At 40.8% G+C, this 19,112-nt stretch overlaps 1 protein-coding gene across 1 annotated transcript in view; it reads left to right on the plus strand.

Moving 5' to 3' along the window:
* Positions 1-4,491: 4,491 nt before the first annotated feature.
* Positions 4,492-19,112, plus strand: part of LOC143018189 (mpv17-like protein) — a 45,088-nt gene continuing 30,467 nt past the window's right edge. Inside the window, exon 1 of the mRNA XM_076173377.1 lies at positions 4,492-4,602. The gene's annotated coding sequence lies outside the window, so the exon portion shown is untranslated. The remainder of the gene's footprint in view (positions 4,603-19,112) is intronic.

Here is a 19,112-nt window from a genome sequence, read left to right on the forward strand (position 1 = left end):
GTTTCATGATGCAGGTAGAGAGACTTGTAATGTTTCTATATTTGCCAAAAAGAATGAACTTAACACCAATCAAATAAAATTTGTGTCTTTTATGGTCTTCAGTCAAATATATCGAATCTAAATCATTTTGCTCTGCTTTTTTCATGATTCTCACTATCGGTTACAAACTTATAATTCATAAAAATATCATACATGTATGCTATCATTGACTCCCGTCTTACGGGAATGCCCTTCACATTTTTCATTCTTGTTTAGGCCATTCTAGCAAAGGAAGATCACTCGACTAATTCCTGTGATACAGTGACACCAATTAGACTTGATTTTGGCAAATGATAGACTATCTAAATCAGCTGAGGGGTATCACTGTATGGGAGGGATTAAACTCTGGTCTACTTCAGTTGACTAAAAGGTGTCCGAGTGTTCAGTTATATCTATATATATATATATATATATATATATATATATATATATATATATATATATATATATATATATACACACACACACACACATATACATATATATATATATATATATATATATATATATATATATATATATATTCTTCACCCTTTGGGTCATTACATTACTCATTCGATTTCTTGGCTTCCAATTGTTTCATACTGCACTCATTTCGCTTCTCTACAATTAAAATCTCCCATTGTTTGTTTGTTTTCTTTCCAATATTTTCCCGATTGTTCGGCTATATCTATAATTAAATCTCTATGTATTTTACTTTTCTTTCCTTTATTTTCTCTCTGTTCATGGTGGTAAATATTCTTCTTTCTATCCAACCACGATTGCTTATCAACTATCTTATCACAACTTTTCTACATTTAATCACCTTGCTTTCCACACCTCGTGCCTCCTTTCTTCGCTATTCATTATGTTATTTAAATGGTCTTTTTCTTCCCATCAGTCTTTATACACCCTTCCTGTTCTTGTTTGATCCATGTTTTTTTCTTCGTTTTTCTTGACCTTTTTTCATTGCTAGTCTGCGCACGCATGTGTGCATAAGTGTGAGTGGGTTATACATTATACGTTCATAATACAGACCACGGTGTTGATGCTACCAAGCACTTGTAGTATGCTCGTGTGCTCTTGTTATCGGTCCACAACCCCGTACTTTACTCCACAATGTTTGCCCAGTCACACACTGAAGATTACAACAGCCTTGATCTTATTTTTTTTTTCTCCTTGCTGTACACGCCTCCCTCCTAGTTTCCTGAAAGTGTCTCCCTAAAACATGTTTATTATATCCATGGCTGTAAAAAAAAAATGGTGACTGGAACACCTGTTCCTCTACACCAATTTGAATGTCATAGAAACACGACTGGGCCGGCATAAGAATCCATGTTTCAACTGTGGCCTTTTGCCCACTTTTGGGTAACGTTTTAGCCCTTCGGTCAGCTCGCTTTCCTCAACAGGCCGGTTACCTCGTTCTCAGAAGAAAGCAAGACGACACAGTCGCATCACTACTTCAATCATGTTGCCTGCCACTACGCGCATGCCTTCATTCCCATTCCATTCCAATAAAGTTTAGCAACTTTCATTGCTGAAAATAACCCCGATAATCTGAACTCTTTCATCCATAGAATCCGGATCATGATGAACAATGAAACAGTTACATTTTTACTTAATATTGTAAGTGGAAAAAAAACAACGCTTTGTCCAGAAAGGCACAACTTGTTCCACGGCTGTGTCGGTTTGCATTCAGGAATACGTTGGTGACACCGCTGTTCTTATCAAATGCTGACAAGGGGTAATCATAGTTGCTTAATAAAGGCCAGTCAGTGCAAGGTCAAATAACTGAAATATTTAATGCGTGTATATGTGATTCACCATAGCCTTGGATCACGTGTTGGACTCGTGATCGATAGCTATTTCTCTCCCGAAAGAGAGCTCAGAGTCATATGACCGATCTATGGGTAATGCTGTGACCTTACACACAGACACACACAACTCCCCGCCCACGAGAGTTGGAGTAACAACCTGCAGCGCAGCGATACTAAAATTGTTTCAGCCCTGGTCGGGATATGAACCCGGACCGCGATAGTGGCAGCTGGGAAGTCAACCAACTGCGCCACGAGTTGTGTGTGTTAATGTGTGTATGTGTATGTGTGTGTGTGTGTGTGTGTGTGTGTATTTACCTTGTATTTTACGGGAAGAGAGCTATGCTCATAGTGATGCGTGTGTGTGTGTCTGTGTGTGTCAGTGTGTGTGTGTGTGTGCGTGTGTGTGGATATACATGAATTGTATCCAAATGCATCATGCCACTCCCTAGCATGAATATGATACAATATTACATGATATTCACGTCCTTGCGTGAATATCATAATCTTATGTAAAACATAATCTTAGGTATATGTATATGTTGTGTATTATGTTATTAGATTTTAATAGAGTATAATGTAAACTACACGAGGGTGCGAACAGTAAGGAAGTACGAGGGGGTATCGTAAAGTTTTAATTATCACCTGAAGTAATTGAGCTATGTCAATGGAATTCAGTCTATGTAATCACTGGTCCTCATGTGTTTGATGGTGCAAAAATGTTCTCTTAAGTTTGTTTATGTTTTTTACAGGTGGCGCTAGATGTCACTAACTTGCAAGATGGAGAATATTGAGGCTCGCAGCGTGATTATGTTCCTGCGTTTGAAGGGTTATAGTGCCCGGCAAATGCATGATGAAATGAAGGCTGTCTATGGTGGTGATTGACCGTCATATGACACTGTTGTGAGATGGAAAAGGAATTTCCAAGCTGGCCACATGTCCCTCACAGACGAGCCAAGAACTGAACAACCATCACTCACGGACTGGCCACATTGAAGAATGTGGAGGATCTTATCCTGGAAGACCAACGAGTAACCATTCACGTGATCATGCATGAGACTGGTGTTAGTTACGGCAGTGTGTGGAAAATTATTCACGACGAACTGCACATGTCGAAGGTGTCAGCACGCTGGGATCCGGGCTTACTGACCCCTCTCCAAAGGCAAACACGGCGTGACCTGTTGAGGCAAATGTTGACTCTTTTGGAGCAGGATGAAGAGGATTTCTTTGGTCGTCTGGTAATTATGGACGAAAGTTGGATCTATCTGTATGATCCAGGGACCAAAGAGATGAGCAAGGAGTGAAAGCACACCACATCCCCTCCCCCCAAGAAGGCTAAGGTACAGAAGTCCGCAGGGAAGGTAATGCTGTCGGTTTTTTGGGACTGTCGTGGAGTCATCCTCACAGACTACCTTGCAAAGGGTCAGACCATCACTAACGCATACTACTGTACACTTCTGAACAAGTTGTGAAATGCTCTGAAGAAGAAAGGTATGCTCACCAAAGGAGTCTGTCTCCTTGCCGACAATGCACCCGCTCACTCATCTGAAGATGCGGTTGTGGAAGCAAGGCGATGTGGCTATGAAATCCTGTCGCATCCGTCCTATTCTCCCGATCTCGCCCCAAGCGACTTTTTCTTGTTCCCAGAGATGAAAAATACAGTGTGGGGTCGGCGATTTGATGGCACAGATAACGCCATTCAAGAGGTGGAACAGTGGTTTTCAACGCAATCTGAGGAGCGGCCTGCGGAAGGTCAAGAAGCGATGAGAGAAACGTGTGATTCTGGACGGAGACTATGCAGAGAAGTCTTAAGGACCACAAATAAAAATAAAGTTTCTGACTCGTTTACTTCATGGTCATAATTAAAATTTTACGATACCCTCTCGTAGTATCAGGACGACGTTCCAGATGTCGTGATACGTGACATAATGTAAATGCCCTCTGAGAAACTCGAATGTCCAGAACGACCAAGTAGGATGTGGCTCCCTCCTCTATTGGTTCATGTATGTTCTTCAAGTCGCAAGTCGCTACTGAAGAGGATTGCAGTTAGTTATCGAAATATATAGTTTCGCTTACGCAACTCTCGTCCGACTGTGGTGTTTGTTGTGATTTACAAATGTGTTACTACATTTTTCACCAGTGATATATATAAATATGTATATATATATACATATATATATATATATATATATATATATATATATATATATATATATATATATATATATATGTATGTATGTAGGTATAGATTGATTGATTGATATATGCATGTATGTATCACTTTGTTGTTCAAGTAATAGCTCTAGATTGCTACGACCATTATTCCGCCAATAGCATGTGGTCATTTATGCTCTGTGCTCTTACAGTACGTCCAGCTACATGGTAGAAAAGGCCACGAGTGCGACAAGTTCTATCAGTTAAAATCATCCCCTTATGTAGCCGCAGCCAATCACAGCGTTACGTTTGGAGGCGTGGTTACAAACGACACCGAGTACTTTTTTTTTCTAAATATTTACGTTTGGAAAATTGAGTCACTGGCATTTTTATTGACACATGATATAGACAGGGAAAACATTGAAATTCTTTCAATTTTATTTTTTAGGAAAACATGTACGTTTAGTAGGAAATATAAAATAATGAAATGAATTAAAATTGGTATCATCTAATCTAAGCTAGAAGGTAGTCACTAGCCACACACTCTACATCGTGTAGTTCTTGTTAGGCATTAGTACTTGAAGAATATCAGTGTCTTCGATTGAATCATCATCAGGTCAGTGTGTAAGGAGGTACTTGGAATTATTAATAAATATCAGTGGCATATCAAACTATTAATTCCTGCCCCAGTAGATCTACGTTTAGTTTACGAAATATTAAATTAAGAAGAGAGTATCGCCGTCAATTAACATTTTATTTTTTAATTGGCAAGAGTCCATGCAAAAGTGTCAATACATTGTGATTCAACAGGGAAAAAGAATATATATATATACATTCATACACACACACATGTGTGTGTGTGTAATGCAATTATATTTGACTGAAAATTAAATCACAAGGTGGTTTGGCTGCTTCTGGTCCCGCGGAAATACGCCAGCCAATGCTGTAAACGTGTCGGCGCCGTTCTCCTTTTCATTGAATATGAGCATGTGAGACTTATCAAGTTAGGTTAGAACGGTTTGTACGGTTAAGTTAAGGTACTTATTATTTATTTTTAAGTGTGTCAGAACGCGACACGTGCATTAGAAGGGGAGGGAGCCTCTCGAATGTAGCATAATGTTGTGGCGGATTCTCCGGCATGACCCGCCAAAGCAGCTGAACGTGGCGTGTTTCATTGCGGCGCCGACTCTTTTTTTAAGTAAAGTCTAGGTGTTTTTTCATTAACGCAGGATTCAAATCCACCTCGATTAACTCCTGTCATACCATGCGATATTGTTTAATTATTCGTAAAGGTTGGCGATATTCAGTCGAGGAAAACAAATATTACATTCATAGCTTAATTGTAACATTTTGTTTGCAGTAATCTGAAAATATACTTAGTATAATAATTGCACCTCTAAGACATCAAAGATGAAAGTGACATGTTGTCCAACGTCACACTGTCTATCATTCCATGCCTTAGACTGATACTGCGGCCGAATAAAAACAGGCGGCAGTCAGAACAGATTGCAAGACGTGAATAGCTGCGAAACTATTTATCTATAGAGGTTTAATCATTGCAACGCACATATTTCCCTTATTTGATTAGATAACATGTCGGAGGCATGTATTCGTCGTTGGTAATTATAATGCCGTAACGCATTCCATACTCCCCCATAACCATGAAGATCTTCCCAAGCTAGCAGGTGTCTACTGCCACTTGTACAACACCTCCTCCCAACCGCCATCTCCGACTATGTGGGAACGTTTACGTAAGGATCAGGAAGCCCGAAGGTTATATGTACATACACACAACAACAGCTCCAGTGAGCACGAGGCTCTGTCCTTCAGGCTGAATAAAATCGATTTACGTTAGTCAGAATAACATTTACAGAGACTTTTGCATCGAGAAGGTCGATGTAGTCGCATGGCCAGAACAAATCATGTTAGTAATAGGTCCCTGGAAAAAATATTGTATCTTTCTTTTCCAGATCATATCTCTGTCAATGGATTATTATACATCAGACCATTATTTGAATATTATATCACATGACTATTTTGCACACAGGAACTTGGCCCATAATAAACCAAATCTATACTGATGTATCTTTTGTTGATGATATATTAATACACTTTTATCGGCAAAAGAATTGTATTGAGAGAGAGAGAGAGAGAGAGAGAGAGGCGCTCTTCCAATGGCAGAGAACCCCTATCCCGCCTCGCATCCCGCCTGCTACACCGACCCACCACAACATCTAAGCAATGACCACTCGCATGTAACGCGCTCTAGGATGTGCGATGATCTTCGCCAACACGTCTCCATTACATACCAGTTCATGAGTTTTTAGACTTGGTTTTGCTTAGTAATAAAGTTGCCGCCTTAGTGACTGAATTGAACGCATTCAGTTTACGTTCACCAAGCGCAATTTACTCATCATCGACTCTATTAACAGGTCCTGTACATAACGAGCCGAGTTATACAGTAACACAGCACTGGTAGTGTGAACCAACGGGTCTTCGTATTTGCTCTCTTGCTCCATACACGAGATAAAATCTTGCGCTGTTTACCCAAGTACGCAGGGGATTGGTATCCAAGTTCAATCAAACAAACGTCATTACAAGTAGTTCTCTTGATCTCTAACACCTCTTTAATGTATGAAACAATATTAATTGGTTTTATATCTCCACCAAGCCATGGCTCACAAACAAATAAATAGAGTTGACTTCAATGCAGCAACAAAGACTTTCTTTTTTACATGAAAGGCAGAAAGCAAACTTTGTGTGACAATTTCTTCTCTGCGTGAACTCGCTGGAATCAGAGCGACTCTGTGGCGCCACATCACCGCGTCGGTGTGTAGCAGGGCTGTAGCTTCCCATAGGTTTCCATTGTTTAGAAGCGAAGCCGCGCACACGAGCGTCTGTGGCCAGCGTGTGGGCGGCTTCGCTGAGAAGACTGTTCCGTTGGCTGTGAGTGGGCTTTCAAGTACATGTATCGCTGTGTTCCATCACTATATACCATTGGTCGTCTGTCCTCTTTATTGCCATTTCTCGGAAGGAACTTAGTCTTGTTCATATTTATCCGCATCCCATGAGTATCACAGAATATATTAAGTAGTTTAAAATTCTTAATCATCATGCTTCTAGAATTTAACAATAAGATTGTAATAATCATTGAAGTAATTACTCCAATGACAGTTTGCGCCAATCGGTGTTCACAACAGTTTGTTGTCCTGAAGACGGCTACAATAGCCAGCTATTTAAGTGCAGAACATACAAAGCATTACGCCCAACTCTATTGTACGTCTGTGAATAATCAGTAAGACATCAAACACATTAAATTTCTTTTGCTTTGCCAAATCAGTCAGATGGCGGAATGTAAGATATTAAAAGTCTGTGAGCATGGGCATCCTACTCTCGACATGATTGGAACCGTTTTCTTAATTAATCTGACACAGAATGACATCATACAATTTTGTCATACTATTGATAATATTAATCCCTCTGTAGTTAGATACTAGAGCACGTGAATAACTTTAAATAATTAGGGGCTTTACTTACTCAACTTGGGCGGTGTATACCGGACTCAAATATAAAGTTAGAAACACACGATACAATTATGATCCAGTGTACTGGTAAACTTTTTAATTTATAGGATTTTATTTTAAGTTATAGGTTATATTTTAACACATCAGTACACAACTTATGGCCATCAAATTTCCCAACATCAGGGAGTTTGGCTTAACTCAAAATAATTGTTGAACTCAAAATTCATACGGGCCACAGCGTCGCCATGGGAATGACTCCCTTCCCCCACGTCAGTTGCCCGCCAAATTTGTGCATGTGGTTCTCTTGCGGTATGCAGTCTTCGTGCGACAATGGGTGAATTTTGTTTTAAAAGAATTGACTCAGTACGTAATGCTCAATTTACCGTTAAATTTCGGTATATATGTCTGTACTAACGTTTTTATACTTGGAAGAATGATAACCAAGTCAAAGTTTCTGCACAAAATTGTTTTCTCACTTGCCGTCCTCACGTGAAGTTGGCAGCTGCCAAGTTGGCTGTTGCCTGACTCTCACATGCACTTATGCCTACAGTGCATACGGCAACGTGTTTGCCACAGTTTGTTTTTATAACCATCACCTGCACTCTACAAATGAAGTATTGCAGTATAGTGTACATTTGATATATATATTCGAACATAATAAAGAATAGTTTGCGTTCTTGTAATCTTCAGTGACGGAAAACGAATAATGCCAGCGACTAGAAGTGAGCTTCCCAGTCATGTCATTGTGATGCATGTACCCTTTCCTTACCTAGTGACTCTTTTCCTTTTATTCTGGTTGCTGTGTTCATCTGCACGGCACCTCCTTGGTAGCAAAAGGGCTACTGTTGGTTTCCATTAATTTTGGTAGTTGGAGTTGAGTGACTTGTCATTATTTCAAACTGGACGCCCAAGGTCAAATTATATCGTAAAAAGGTGCAATCGTCGAGTGAATCTATTCATAGTCAGTGTGTGCTGACCTAACGTCACACATTCCGATTATGCCGACAAAAATACGATAAACAGTTGCCCTAGCTGTCAAGATCAGGGATCAAATAGCCTGGGTGACCACATCGCGTCTCCTCGTGACGTCATATAATTTGTATCTCTTTTTCAAGGTCAGACTTGCTGTTGTTTATACCTTGCATCTCCAAATGAAGTGCTACACTTTCGTGCCGGGCATGCTGACTATCGCTAGGCTTTAATTATTATTTAATTATTTTCTGGGTTGTGCGTTCTCATGTTCCTCTCCTACTTCATGTGTTTCTTCAGTTTTTCTCCGACAGTTCAGGTGTGTAGGAGTTGACGGAGAACTACATATAGTGTTTGCGCTCTTCCCACTCAACCCTTTTTAAATTTAATGATTGTAATAACAACAACAATGGTAATACTGTATTTCTTTTTCTTTTTCCACCTCGTTGCGGACCGAAAGTTCTCCGTGGTTCTTCAGTACGCAACTCAATCCTCTTCCTCACCAATAAGCGTTCTTGTTTTCATTTTGGTTGCCGCCAGGCAATTTCATTGGCTTCGTTGGCAACACCTCGGCACTGAAATAGTTCATAGTTTGGCGCTCTCTTTTGAGATGGGGCCACAAGTATAAGAGTGTTTTTTTTATTTGTTATATGGATGTTTTCTGATCTTTGTTTTCGATTGCATTGTATTTTTCATGCATTTGATTGCGTAGTATAAAAATTACTCATATTTTAAAGGCAAATTACCTGTCGGGAAATGACAGGAAATTTACGAGTTCATTTAGATGACATGTAGTAAGAACTGGGAAAAAAAACGCTACCAACGCTACAATTTATTTGCGTTACTTATTCATGGGGTTCAAAATACTCATAATGATAAAAACTATCCGATGATGTAGATAAGAATTACATCTCTGAGACTGGCAAACAACTTCATTGATACTGATACGTTTTACTCTCTAACCGATCTGGTGCCTTCATCTTAAACTTTCCTAAAACTAAACTTGCTGAACGGGAAACGTTCTCTCGGAGTTGTCTGATGAGCCTAGTAGGGCAACAAACAGGGGTTCAGACAGCATATATGACGGCCTTGATGCAACCTTTCCCTTTTCATCCTGCTGTCTCGTCTAACTTTTATTTTTGGCTCTCTTTTGTCATAGCACAAGAATTTCATCTCTGGCAAAAAAAAATACCTGATCTTATTATATTGCTTCATTTATGATTGCAGTTGTCACAACTGAAGAGACACTACATCATAGAAATAATCAAGCAACTCCATTGATGTCAATATAGTTTGTCTTGCTAGTTTTGTCAGTTTGATTTTGAAATTCTTCAGTTGCTATATAACCGTCTTCCTTTTAGCGAGATGGATCAGTTTGACGATCTTCTTCCATATCCTTATCTGCAATGCCACTTCTGGAAAACATGTGTTTGTCTCATCTCGTTTCTGCAGTACCAGTCATTCTTTCTTTTGGCGATTTTCTTTAGTCTGGGTGTTTCGTATTCACTGCCATGTTTTTCCCTCTCAAACTTCAGCCAACATTCGAGTTCAGTTGGCGGAGTTTGACCTTTCTGGGGGGCAACAGTACAGAGGCAATACGCCATCTTCATCAAACAGAAGAATTGAGGCATCTGTACTTGGTGATGTCGAACTGAGAATCAGGATATTTCTCCCATTCCGTTTCCACTTGATTCTTGCCTTTACCCGTATATATACCGTAGAACCCTCCAAACCCTCTTATTTTTTTCTACTTTATCACTATTGACTTTTGAAAAAAATGTTGCCCTATTCCAGACAATCGAAATGCTATCAGATAAATGACGAAAATAATCAAAGGTGTATTCCTTCGGAGAGCCACACAGACAACAATATCTTATCGTTGGATATGAATGCAACGCCTAAGGCAGCCCCTGAGTGTTGGGCCTCGAGTGAACGAGAGAAGCCGGGGACACCAACGTATGAACAGTACTTCAGCATTTCTCGTGAACTGTCTGGTCCTCTTCACGCCACGACAGGTTCCTCCCATTTTATTGCAGTCACTACTGAGGAATATTCATAAATCTGAAAATCAAAGACTACATCATTAATATCGTGTTAAGACTGAAAAAGATGCGTAAGTGCATTGCACATCGATGTAATAGAATAGACAAGTTGTGTGATTCTTAACAGTGATCTTCGGTAGCTGAACATTTCTTTCAATTTCTTTTTCACCAATGTGCCACCACAAGTTTTGGATCTCGTAATATATGCCATACCCTTGTATGCTCTTGGACACCATGTAATTTCTCATTCCTTTAGCTTGTGTGACACCTATATCGAGGGCACATCTTTCAGCAATACGGCCCTGGGGCCTTTTCGTTTGGGCGGGTTGTCGTCAACTTATTTCATTCACGCTACGCCCACCAACTGGGTATAACACTTCCGCATATCTCTATCTCTCTCTCTCTCTCTCTCTCTCTCTCTCTCTCTCTCTCCCTTCTTCCCTTGCCTTCAGTCCTCACTAAACACAAGGTGATCCTCCCCTAATGCGTCGCCTGTGCCTTTGGATAAACATTTCTTCTCCATACCTCGGTCTTATAGTTGCAACGGCCTCGCTTCAACTTTACTTCGATCTGTAAAAGGGGGCACCCCAAATTAGAAGTGGACATGGAAAGAGCACCAAGAACAGTCACATTGTGGTTGCCAACTATACACGGACTTATGCGAAATATTGGTACTTTTGGCATTATTGAAGACAAAAAAACGAAGAGAGAGAGGAGCTACAATCATGCTGTAAAAAAACCGGAAAATGGTAATATTAATGATACATAAATGATATCGTGGATGTGAGAGAAGTTTTCAATCAGCTCGTAGAAGGCAAGAGCAGTTTCTTAACTGTGGACAGGAGTGTAAACGAAGTTTTCAGTCAGTTTATAGAAGGCAAGATCATTTTTTCTTAAATCGTGGACAGGTGTGTGAGTCAAGTTTTCAATAAGCTCGTAAAAGGCAAGAGCCGTTTCATACTACAAAAGATAAAGAGATACAAAAAGATGCCTCAAACTTTAGCTGTTCAAACAGTCATAGATGAGTGGACCAACCTTCCTAAAGAGACTGTGTCCAAAGCAGTAGATACAAACACCTACCACACACCTGCTTCTCCAGGTACCCGCAGATAAGTACGGCACACTTAGAGATTATGAGGGTTCTAAGGCTTAAATTATCTTCAACTAAGAAAACTGTAAAGGGGAGACACAATGACAATGAGGTTCTATGATACATACATATACCAAAGGCTTTTTCCCCCTTACACGGGGGTAGCCAAAAAGAAAAAGGCATAGAAATACCTCCCACCCATTTCATTTCCCATATACTCCACTCCCCTCCACCCTCCTCCCTCCCTCCTATCTTGGCACCTCCTGGATGATATATATAGAATCACAAGAAAGGTTCTATGATAGTCACGAAAAAAATTAAGAAATGGAGTACGACTATTTGGATAAAAAAAAAAATCGAAATGATGTCTTGCAGAAGACTACCATTATGGAAAATGAGCGAGATTAAAAGAAAAATCGTAGTACTAACTGAAAGTATTTCGAGATGAAAGAATAAGAACTTAATTAAGAGAGTATGATACTCATGTACAAATGGTATGATACTCATGTACAAAAGTAATATATTATCATGTTTGTTGACGATAGAAATCTAACGAGAAATATGTGTGTATATATAAATATATATATATATATATATATATATATATGTATATATGTAAATATATATATGTATATATATATATATATATATATAATATGTGTGTATATATATATGTATAAGCATCCATATATACATGTGTGTGTGTGTATTCACTTGGTCTTTCACTTGGTCTTTGGATCACGTGTTGGACTCGTGATCGACAGCTATTTCCCTCCTGGAAGAGAGCTCAGAGCTCGTAGGTCCGATCTATGGGTAATGCTATGACCTTGCACACACACACACCCCCAACTCCCCGCCCACGAGAGTTGGAGTAACACCCCTCAGCGCTGCGATACTGATATTATTTCAGCCCCGGGCGAGGATCGAACCCGGACCTCCGTAGTGGCAAGCCAGAGCTCTAACCACAGCGTGTGTGTGTGTGTGTGTGTGTGTGTGTGTGTGTGTGTGTGTGTGTGTGTGTGAGTGTGTATTCACTTGGTCTTTTGGATCACGTGTTGGACTCGTGATCGACAGCTATTTCCCTCCTGGAAGAGAGCTCAGAGCTCGTAGGTCCGATCTATGGGTAATGCTATGACCTTGCACACACACACACCCCCAACTCCCCGCCCACGAGAGTTGGAGTAACACCCCTCAGCGCTGCGATACTGATATTATTTCAGTGTGTGTGTGTGTGTGACGAGAATTTATGTCCCAGGAGAAACTTTTGTTTGAGAAGTCACGTTAGTTGTCGAAAGAGAGATGTACCAAGAGATAACAGATAAAACACGCACGACCCGGTAACTTGATAAATAACGAGGTCAAAAGACCACACTGCAGTTGCTAAATATAACATGATATTTACATACCTTGGCAACACCTTCAAACAGAAATCCATCTTTGAAATAAAGAAGAGAAATGTATCTGAGAACTGTGGGCAAATACATCTAGGTAAAGGAATTCATGGACAAAGATGATACATCCAAGAAACGGCATATATAAAAAAAATACATAAAACTGAACTTGGAAAGTAACTAAAGAGAATATGCACAATATTGCAACCTGCCAAATATGCCAGTTGATTTATGAAATGTCTTCCGATCATAAATAGACTCGAAAGTCCAAGCAGTCTATGACCGTATATACAGTAGATAACCAAAATGTAAAGTGCACGTATGCATATGAAGCAAACGGTCAAAGGAAATAGAAAAAGAAACAGCAGATCTAGTGAAATCGTATAAGAGTAACAATCTGAATGGCTGAATACAGAAATAAAAAAGAAACAACAGCAGATCCAGTGAAATTGTATGGCTGAATACAGAAATGGCTAAACATATGTTAAGTGGAGCAAATGGCTGATGAAAATATGAGGGGGCATATTTAATGCTTTCGACTGACATTAGCGGTAAACTCGCAGTCGAACTGGTTGCCTTGCAATTCATAGAGACCGCCTCTTAGTATACAAGATGGGTAGCAACGGGAGTATGCACATAAATCACCTCACCCTGTCTCCCCATTGCAAACTACAAGATCAGTTAGGTGACCGTTTGACCTTGGAAAACTCTCCCGCGCCTTATCATATTTATCTATTTATGTACCTATTTATTATTTCATTTATCTCTTTTCTTTTTCCAGCTCGGGGAAGATTAAACCCCCATCATACACATTTGACTCAAAGTCATGAGACCACGATGTTTTATTTTCTGAGCGTGTTTTTAAAAATCGCAAGGCGCATAAGTGTGACGGCCTTTATTTACACCTTCCTTTATCTCAGGTGAATTGAGAGCTGCTTCTTATCTCGATCCAAGCAATGGCACTGTACAAAAAAAAAAAAAAAAGTTTGGGGGGGGGGGGTCTACACCTCGGATAATGTGAGCTCTTAGGTCCTCGTGCATTCACCTCGCCCATCTCTTCCCAAGTCCCCAATTCATCTTAATAATGTCATCCCGTTCTTTCAATGAACTGTAGGCACTCTGCCCCGCGACACCCAACGTTCCTACTTCGTGGCCTGAATAGTCTACCTCGTCTATTGGAGGGCAAGTGGAGGTACTGGTGACTGCCACATGCCTGAGCATACTAAAGCTATCATTTAATTTTCCTGGAGTATGACCCTTCGGTGTAAATATGGGTCAAAATCCATCAAGATCCCATACAGGGTGGGATTTTTCCCTCATGTTTGAAACAAACTACACTAGGCAACACGCCCATGGGAATTCCACGAAGACGACCAATTGGGTAACATCGAATGTCTGGCGACGTGTATGGCAAGTTGTTGTGGCCGACACTGTCGTATAGTGTTGCACGTTCCACTCCTCACCTATGGCTTTTCGAAGCTGTGGTTTTTGTAGCATCTTTTCTATCAATCTTTTGCAATACAAAACCATCGTCCACTTTTACTACTTTTCTCGAAGAAACCTGCCTCGCTTCTTCGTTTTCTTGTACTTTTGGTGCCTGAATGGAACCACTGGAGATGGCTGGGTTGGCAATCTCATAGGAAAACCCAAAATAGTACCCAAAATGTTGTCCCAATTCACACCCACTTAGTTTCCTATGACTTTAAACGTCCGGGTCAATTTAAGGAACTAAACAATATTGTTCAGTTGAGGTAATGCTCCCCGTAATGGAGAAATCGATTAGAATAGGAATAGTACTAATGATAATTGTAATTATGGTATTGCTAGTTGTGATTAAATAAAGTCCTATTCTTAGGTTGACGTTCCATTCGTTTCACCATACGGGGCACTGATTCTAACTCTTTGTTGCAGTCAGAATTTCAGCGAGCTTGGTAACACCCCAACGTATCAGTCACACAGTATTCCTTTATGATTAGAAAATAATCTCTACTCAAAGAATAATCTTGATCACATCCAACCTCTATTATCCTCCCTGCCAGACCGGAATATTGGCCCCAAGGATAGAGATATTGATTCTATGCCACGAGACGTGGTGTAAAACGTCCCTTTGATTTTTTTTTTCTGAACGTGTTTCCTCCGGGGGGTGTTGTGTGATATACTCACGAAACAAACAGTACCCGCACTGTCTCCAAACCCAAGTCTCCTGCCCACACCTCCAAAGCCACGACACCACGAAATAAATACTCCTAAGCACCCGGTGGCAGAAGCCCTCTTTTATACGCAACTATCTTTTCACTTTCTTACAGACATCCTTCCCCTCCCACAAAAAGCGATCCCGCGCCAGCGGGTGGTCTTCCCTAGCAAGTCGACAAGTCGACTCGCACTGTAACGTCCACTCCACTCATCCTATGACTCTTATTTCCATCGACCCCGATCCCAGAGAGTTATATCACCTGAACCCCGCCACTCCTCTTGCACGCGCGCGCGCACACGCACACGCACATGGAGTCGGACCCCACTCCACTCGCCTTCGACTAAGTTCCCTCTCGTTGTCCAGATGGTTTTCCATGGCTGAATAAAATCGCCTGGTGGGAGCCTGAACAAGTGTGAATATCACTGGAAAGGATAATCAAGATAAATTGAACCCTTTTGCCATATTAGTGGCTGATTAGAGTAGCTGAGTGGCGCCGAGAATATATGCAAATGTAGCGACGAAGGGAGACAATACGCGAATAGCAGTGAAAAATATTAAATCCTGCTTCGATCCGTAACGATAATGTGTAGCACCTCAACTATTGCCTTTTGCTGGACTATTCTATTCGGTTTTCGGGGTCAGAAAGCCAATGTTTCATACATTATTACATATATTTATTATAATCCTTGTTACTTTCATTTATATGCTGTGATGCATTGTAGAACAGAGCGCCATCGGTAGACGAGAGCGAGATAGCCAGTGCGGGCTTGTTGACCTGACCTCGCCTCCCGAACCGCTCGTCATATTCCAGGACTGATGATACGATCTACTGGAAAACGTAAGATTGGTTGGCGTTTGCCAGGACAAAATTATGCGAAGTACTTCCCAGTTTAAAGAGTTAGATATTTTTTTCTCTTCTTTCTCCTGGGCCCAAATGTATATTTGCGTTTCGTATACGGACGAGGGATTCTCTTGACCTTTTAAATAGGTCGCGCGACCTTGCCAACCCCACATCACTCCTGCGGGTTTGTCCTTCCCGTCTCTCTACCTGTCTGGTCTCCCCTATCGATGCTTGCCAACTCGCGGCGTCCACTCAGTAACCCATTTGCTTCATCTATCATTCTTCTTTCTGGCTACCTAACCAGCCTAAATTCACCTCCTCTCCAGTGTTATTCCCAGAAGTGATCTCCCAGGGGTTTAGCTCAGTTGAATAACCACTTGAAAGCGGTTACGAAAATACATATTGAGCTTAGCTTTGTTCTCTCATTCGGTACCAAAAAGTATTTATTTTTTTTATCTTTGCCGCCGACAGGACATGCTACTGAATGCCTTGGCAACAAATGTCCATTTATCAAAATAATAATAGTAGTAGTAATAATAATAATAATAATAATAATGATAATAATAATAAAGATAATAATAATGATAATAATAATAATAATAATAATGATAATAATAAAAATAAAGAGAGAGAGAGAGAGACTCGATGTCTGGAGACCAAGACTAAACGTCCGGAGACCATATGTCCAGCTTCCGTAAGGAAATGATCAGAGGCCAGCCGACTTGGAAGCGTAAGATTCTGTAGGACTATTGCCGCCTGCAGTCATACTCTAAAATAAGCTCTTAGGACCAAGAAGACGTACGCCAACACTTTTGCAACAGTTCATCGCTTTTATAAATCTCTTCTCCGCTCTCCGTATCTGGTGAGGGGTTACTAGTTTCTGTGACTAGTTTTTCCCTCTCTCAGATGACTCCGTCACCTCATCGACCATCTATGGTTCCATGGCCCTGGCTTCTAGAGCGCCTTGTTCGGTTAACTTTGATGCATTTACCTCTCAGCATGACCTTTCAAGCTCTTTCGTACCATGCGGCCCATATATATCCTTGAAAGTTCCACGAATGTAATATACGGGTGTGTTACTTGGGCTATGTGACATACATAACACATACATATACATACATGTATAAATACATACATACAATACATACATACATATATACATACACAAATACGCAAGTAGATAGTGCGTTTTTGTTGGTGAAAGGTGTAAACTGGAAAGGCCGGCTTACCTCGTCGTCGCAAATCCTCTGGTTCTTCGTCGTCAAGGAGGACCTGGAGCAGGACACCTGGCGTTGATCATCATCATCGGCGGCGGACTCCAAGGGCGAGCGGAGTCTGTCGTCTTAACTCTTCTGCTGGAAGCAACATCTTCATCATCATTGACAGTGGCGGGTTCCAAGGACGAGAGGAGCCTGCGGCCTCATCGTTTCTCCTGGATCAATTTCGTCATCGAAGTTCGTTTGGGGGCCACATCTTCGCACAATCAGCAGCCACTCCCCGTTTTCAGTTGCGATGCGACAACGTCCCGCCGGGAAAGCACTCGCGGTGTCGATGGCTTCTTCGAGAGCACGTGGAAACCAACCCGCCACTTGCCTCTCTAGCTGTGGTGGGCGACAGCACAGGGCACCGAATCCTTTCCTTCAATGTCCCTGTCGCCAGCTGCGCTTCCAGATACTACTGAATGGTGTTCCCTCAGCTGAATAAGGTAAACTTCCGTCAGGGATACTTCGTTTCTCGAATTTTTTCTCTTCAAGCTCGAGTCGTAGGCTCGAATAGCAGAAACTTCCTGAGATACTATAAACAAGAATCTCTATTTGCATTTTTTCTTTTTTTTTTTGTATTCGTCACAATTTTGAGAAGACAATGACGAACATTTAAGTTCGTCTTTTAGACTGTTTTACTGACATATATACCTTGCGTTGCCCCGGTGCTAGACGAAAACCCTACACTCTGTGCTATATGCAAGGTAACCACTTTAGAAAATAAACAAACTGAGCAGAGCGCTTACACTGAAAATGTAATATACGAAAGCGCTCTGCTCCGTTTGATTATTCTCCGTGCTATATATGAAAAAAAATCCGTTAAGAAATGTTGTCGTTGTATAACAAACAGCCAAGCGGATGCCGAAAGGATGCCCGACAGATATTACTTCACAAGGACCTCTTTCTTTCTTTTTATCCATCATTCTGGGATGGATTCGGACTTCAGTACCAAATTTGGCAATGTTGTACAACAACAAACAAACATTCGCGATTGTTAAATAAATCCATTCTGGGGTTGACACTACGGTCAAATTGCGTCTCAAAAAGCCTTACCTCTCACCATAATAAAATCGCCTGGCGACTGCTACTAATATCAAGGGAACTAAGAGACAGTACAGATAATCCTAAACGGGAGACTGGCGGATTTCTTTTCAGTTTTGTTCTGTAAAAAGAACTGTCTTTATTCGGCATAAAGGAAACATTTTTCTTCAAAGAGGTTAATAATAATTATTGCGATTGGGACCCGTGAAAAATCTTGACGTCGTATAAACTCTCTCTCTCTCTCTCTCTCTCTCTCTCTCTCTCTCTGCGTGTGTGTGTGTGTGTGTGTGTGTGTGTTTCTCATGGCCTGTATAATTCACAATGACCTTTACGATTCGGAGGTTGCTAGGCTTATATTCTTTGAGTCTCTGGGGATAGGGCTGACGTACATGCATATAGACAGGTAGGCAAATATGGTTGTTATTATGATATAGATCACACAGTATATACTGAGCAGGGGTACTCGGCGTTGGCCGGTTACTAGGGAATTTCCTGAAATATATTACCCGGGGGAGAACTCGTATTTCTTATTTCATTACAATTATTCTGGAGTGCATGCGGCCCTCTGTTCTAAACATGGTAGTGAAGATTGTTCATTATGGGGGAACTGATTACGGTAATGCGCGCGCGTGACCGTTGCATGCAAGGAGTTAACAGGATCAAAAATGTCGTTCAATTCTGATTACTTTCCGTTACGCATTGCGAAGGAACGAATTGAGAGTAGAATAATATTCTTACTCGGGGGCTACTGGTACAGCGAGGAAATGGGTCC

This window comes from Oratosquilla oratoria, chromosome 34, assembly GCF_046742065.1.
Source record: "Oratosquilla oratoria isolate Oo_2021 chromosome 34, ASM4674206v1, whole genome shotgun sequence".
NCBI lineage: Eukaryota > Metazoa > Arthropoda > Malacostraca > Stomatopoda > Squillidae > Oratosquilla > Oratosquilla oratoria.